Below are 5331 nucleotides of genomic sequence, written 5' to 3'. Positions count from 1 at the left end.
ATGTGCGGGGTCGTATCCGGAGGACTCTGCAGATAATCTACATAAGTCAATGATGACATTCGTGATTAACAAGTGAAAGTGGAATTGAAACCGATGTCGAGCCATTTACACTCATGCTCATAAATTGTGGATAATTGCGGAATGTAGTGCCACACAACGTGGCACTAAGCAAAACTGGCACTAATAAAATGGCTCTGAGCACTATGGGACTCAACTGCTGTGGTCATAAGTCCCCTAGAACTTAGAACTACTTAAACCTAACTAACCTAAGGACATCACACACATCCATGCCCGAGGCAGGATTCGAACCTGCGACCGTAGCGGTCGTGCGGTTCCAGACTGTAGCGCCTTTAACCGCTCGGCCACTCGGGCCGGCTGGCACTAATAGCATAGGCACATAGGGAACACACACGACACAGATGTGTAAGTCGACGGTATTGGTGATAAGTTGAGAAAACTGTCCAGAAACGCACGTGCTACATAACGCCACTGTTTCTTGCGCATGTACCCCGAAATCGCTATTGGGATATGATCGCCATGCACACATACACAGGCTGCACACGGGTTGGCATACTCTGGATCAGGTGGTCGAGAAGCTGTTGGGGTATAGCCTCCCATTCTGGCACCAGTGCCTGTCGCAGCTTCTGAAGTGTCGTAGGTGTTTGAAGACGTGCGGCGATACGTCGACCGAGAGCATCCCAGGCGTGCTCGATGTGGTTTAGGTCTGAAGAAGAGGCAGGCCACCCCATTAGCCGGATATCTTCTGTTTCAAGGTACTCCTCCACGATGGCAGCTCGGTGGGGCCGTGCGTTATCATCCATCAGGAGGAAGGTGGGACCCACAGCACCCCCTGACCTGTTACAGTTCCTCTGTCACAGACATGCAGGGGTGTACATGCACCAATCATAATCCCACCAAATACAATCAAACGACGACCTCCATATGTTCCTTTGAAGGACATTAAGAGGTTGGTATCTGGTTCCTGGTTCACGCCAGATGAAAACCCGGCGAGAATCAATGTTCAGGTTATACCTGGACTCGTCCGTGAACATAACCTGAGACCACTGTTCCAATTACCATGTACTGTGTTCTTGACACCAGATTTTACCGGCTCTCCTGTGACCAGGGGTCAGTGGAATGCACCTTGCAGGTCTCCAGGCGAATAAACCTTGTCTGTTCAGTAGTCTGAAGACCGTGTGTCTGAAGACAACTGTTCCAGTGGCTAAGGTAAGGTCCCGAACAGGGCTACCGGCAGTACTTCGTGGCCGTCTGCAGGCACTGATGGTGAGATATCGGTCTTCTTGTGGTGTTGTACACTGTGGACGTCCCGTACTGTAGCGTCTGGACACGTTTGCTGCCTGCTAGAATCGTTGCCACAATCTTGAGTTCACACTTTGTGGCACACGGATGGCCCGTGCTACGACCTGCTGTGTCTGACCACCCTCCAGTCGCTCTAGTATTCTAACCCTCAAAACGTCATCAATATGTATTATTTGAGCCATTTTCAACACACAGTCACCATTAGCACGTCTGAAAACGTCTGTACACTTACTCGCTGCACCGTACTCTGACATGCACCAACACACCTCTGCGTATGTGGACTGCTGCCAGCTTTACCGTGAGACGACCGCAGGCGAAATGCACCACATGGTCATATCAGAAGTGATTTACATCCGCAAACCGCCCACCAGAGCGTTGTTTCACCATGTATTAGCATTATCCTTAGTTTATGGGTATGAGTGTAGTTCATCATTCTTGCCCTACAGGGAGCCACAAATTCTGTCTTTAGTTAAACGTATTGAAGGACAATAGTCGTCCAGGGAGCGGATACTAAGCATAATTAAGTACATGGAAGATAATCCGCAGCATAGTAAAAACCAATTATGATGAGATTTAGTATAAGTCCCTGCTATATGACCGTTTAGAGCATAGGAAAAACTATGGATATTCAAGGGAGGACCAGGCCCACTTGTTACAAAAAGGATGCTCGATACAATCTACAGGCTATACCAGATAGTGACCAACTACCTTACGCACATCAAACAGCGCGCGACGTAGATTACATTGATTCCACGGAAAGCAGTGGATGGTTGCTCATCTTCAGACAGTGTTACACATTTGGAACTATACTTCAAACAAAATGTCAACTTGACCAAGTACAGGATACTGCGGAATCATCCTGAAAATTTGTGGATGAGACAACGAAAATTATTCTATCGTCCGGTAAGGAATTTGTTTTCAGCTCCGACCAATAGGGATTTGGAGAGGAAATGCATATGAAAGATACAAGGGAGTTGTGTCAACTAACATCAATGTCTTAACGCTTTTAATATGAATGATAAATCAGATGGAAAGTTTTCAGAATGAAATTTTCACTGTGCAGCGGAGTGTGTGCTGATTTGAAACTGACAGATTAAAACTGTGTGTCAGACTGAGACTCGAATTCGGGACCTTTGCCTTTAGCGGGCAAGTGCTCTATCATATGAGCTACTCAGGCACGACTCAGGACTGTCCTCACAGCTTCAGTTCCATCAGTACCTCGCCTCCTACCTTTCGAACTTCACTGCAGCTCTCCGGCAAAACTTGCAAGTCTAGCACTATTTCCTCCAGGAGTACAAGTCTTGTAAGTTGCGCAGGAGAGCTTCTGTGGAGTTTGGAAGGTAGGAGACGAGGTACTGGCAGAATTGAGTCGGTGAAGATGTGTCATCAGTGGTGATTGGGTAGCTCAGTCAGTGAATCCCTTTTCCACAAAAGGAAAAGGTACCGAGTTCGAGTCTCGGTCCGAACTACGGTTTCAATCTGATAGGAAATATCAAACGGAAAGTTCTTTATTGCGGTGCGAGAAGTTGGACGTGCTCTGCCCTCCACGATTCTCTCTAGTGTACGTGATCTTGCAGGGGCAGTGGGAAATATATACGTCACAGCAAGCAAGAGTGGGATAATGGGCGTAACAGAACTACAACTGTGGTGCGAGCATTGCTTTTGGCCAACAGCAGGGCAAAATAACTTGCTTTTGTTTGACTCTCGGTTTGCGTACAAAGCTCTTACGCCTCTAGAGCAAAAAGTCCCTCTTGAAAAGTTTAGTGATATTGCAGTTCACATCACTTGTAAACACTGAACAAATATAAGCTTTGGATTTTTATTTCCTCTGCGCCTATAAAATATATTATCGCACTATCTGCAGCTAAGCCTTAAAGGAAAGCTAGTATCACGATAAGCTCCACGACAGAATGTTTCGCATTCGGTTGTATGCCATCATATTCCATCAACTCTCATCATCCTGTTCAACTAATATAATTCTATATGTATTATTTACAGTGCATGCATAGCTGAACATGCTGCATGGTTTGTAATTCACAAGAAGTTTGCCTTAGATCTCGATGGTGCAAACCTTCGTGATCACTGGCGCGCCATTACTCATTCTTTGTTCATTCTTTGTTCATGTTGAGTTAATGGTTTGTTCTGAACATTCCATACAAGATACAAGCTTGATCTCTGCATTTTTCCGACACTCATTTCCTGCCGCCCTCCTGATACATAAGGCGATACAAAAGGTGATACATAAGGTTTCAAATGAGCCTCACTAAAGACTGAACGTGCGCACTCGCACTCAATGGGCTCCTTGTTAGTAGCAAAGAATAAATGTATTAAAACCCTGTATATATTGTGGCAAGTATTCATTCATCCCACTGTTTATGACGTCATATACTTTTACTATGTGTGATACAACGAAGTATCTCTGGAGGTATATGCAGCGCCGTTCGTGGATACTGTCTGCGAAATACACTGTGTGATCAAAAGTATCCGGACACCTGGCTCAAAATTACTTACAAGTTCGTGGCGCCATCCATCGCTAATGCAGGAATTGAGTATGGTGTCGGCCCATCCTTAGCTTTGATGACAATTTCCACTCTAGCAGGCATACGTTCAGTCAGTTGCTGGAAGTTTTCTTCGGGAATGGCAGACTATTCTTCATGGAGTGCCGCACTGAGGAGAGGTATCGATGTCGGTCGGTGAGGCCTGGCACGAAGTCGGCTTCCCAAAACATGCCAAAAGTGAACTATAGGATTCAGGTCAGGACTCTGAACAGACCAGTCCATTACAATGATGTTACTATCGTTTAACGAATCCGCCAGAGGCCGTGCATTATGAACAGGTGATCGATCGTGTTGAAAGATGCAGTCGCCATCCCCGTATTGCTCTTCAACAGTGGGCAGCAAGAAGGTGCTTAAAACATCAATATAGGCCTGTTCCGTGATAGTGCCACGCAAAATAACACGGGATGCAAGCATCCTCCATGAAAAACACGACCACACCATAACACCACCGCCTCCGAATTTTTGTGTTCGCACTACACACACTGGCAGATGACATTCACCGGGCATTCGCCATACCCGCACCCTGCCATCAGATCACCGCATTGAGTACCGTGATTCGTCTCTCCACATAACCTTTTTACCACTGTTCAATCGTCCAATGTTTATGCTCCTTACACCAAGCGAGGCGTCGTTTGGCATTTACGGGCATGATGTGTGGCTTATGAGCATCCACTCGACCATTTTCAAAATATTCAAATGTGTGTGAAATCTTATGGGACTTAATTGCTAAGGTCATCAGTCCCTAAGCTTACACACTGCGTAACCTAAATTATCCTAAGGACAAACACACATACCCATGCCCAAGGGAGGACTCGAAGCTCAGCCGGGACCAGCCGCACAGTCCATGACTGCAGCACCTTAGACCGCTCGGCTAATCCCGCGCGGCGCTCGACCACGACATCCAAGTTATCTCACCTCCCGCCTGTCTTAGTACTGCAGTGGATCCTGATGCAGTTTGGAATTGCTGTGTGGTGGTCTGGATAGTCGTTGCACTATCACAGCACAGGCCTACATAAATGTTTTAAGCACCTTCTTGCTTCCCACTGTTGAAGAGAAATTCGGGGATAGGGACTGTTACACATTACGACCCTCTTCAACTGTCCTCGGTCTCTGTCGTCCAACAGACGATATCGATCTGTACGCTTTTGTGTTGTACGTGTCCCTTCACGTTTCCACTTCACTACGGCATCGGAAACAGTGGCCCTAGGGATATTTATTAGTGTGGAAATCTCGCGTACAGACGTATGACAAAAGTGACACCAATCACCTGATCACGTTCGAAGTCCGTGAGTTCCGCGGAGCGACCCATTCAGTTCTCTCACGGTGTCTAATGACTACTCAGGTCACTGATATGGATTCCCTGGCAGTAGATGGCAGCACAATGCAATTAATATGAAATAAGTATGTTTTTGGAGGTGTCCGGATATTTTTGATCACATAGTGTATGTTTCGA

The 5331-nt window shown here is 46.4% G+C and overlaps 1 non-coding gene across 1 annotated transcript; it reads right to left on the bottom strand.

Annotated features, from left to right (window-relative positions):
- Positions 1-288: 288 nt before the first annotated feature.
- Trnas-gga lies at positions 289-372 on the bottom strand. The gene is given in 2 exon segments: positions 289-323; positions 333-372. It is a non-coding gene; the product is annotated as a tRNA-Ser (tRNA).
- Positions 373-5331: the final 4959 nt, after the last annotated feature.

This window comes from Schistocerca piceifrons, chromosome 4 (assembly GCF_021461385.2).
Source record: "Schistocerca piceifrons isolate TAMUIC-IGC-003096 chromosome 4, iqSchPice1.1, whole genome shotgun sequence".
NCBI classification, from domain to species: domain Eukaryota; kingdom Metazoa; phylum Arthropoda; class Insecta; order Orthoptera; family Acrididae; genus Schistocerca; species Schistocerca piceifrons.
Note: the sequence above shows the minus strand (reverse complement) of the source record. Positions and strands in the feature narration are given on the sequence as shown.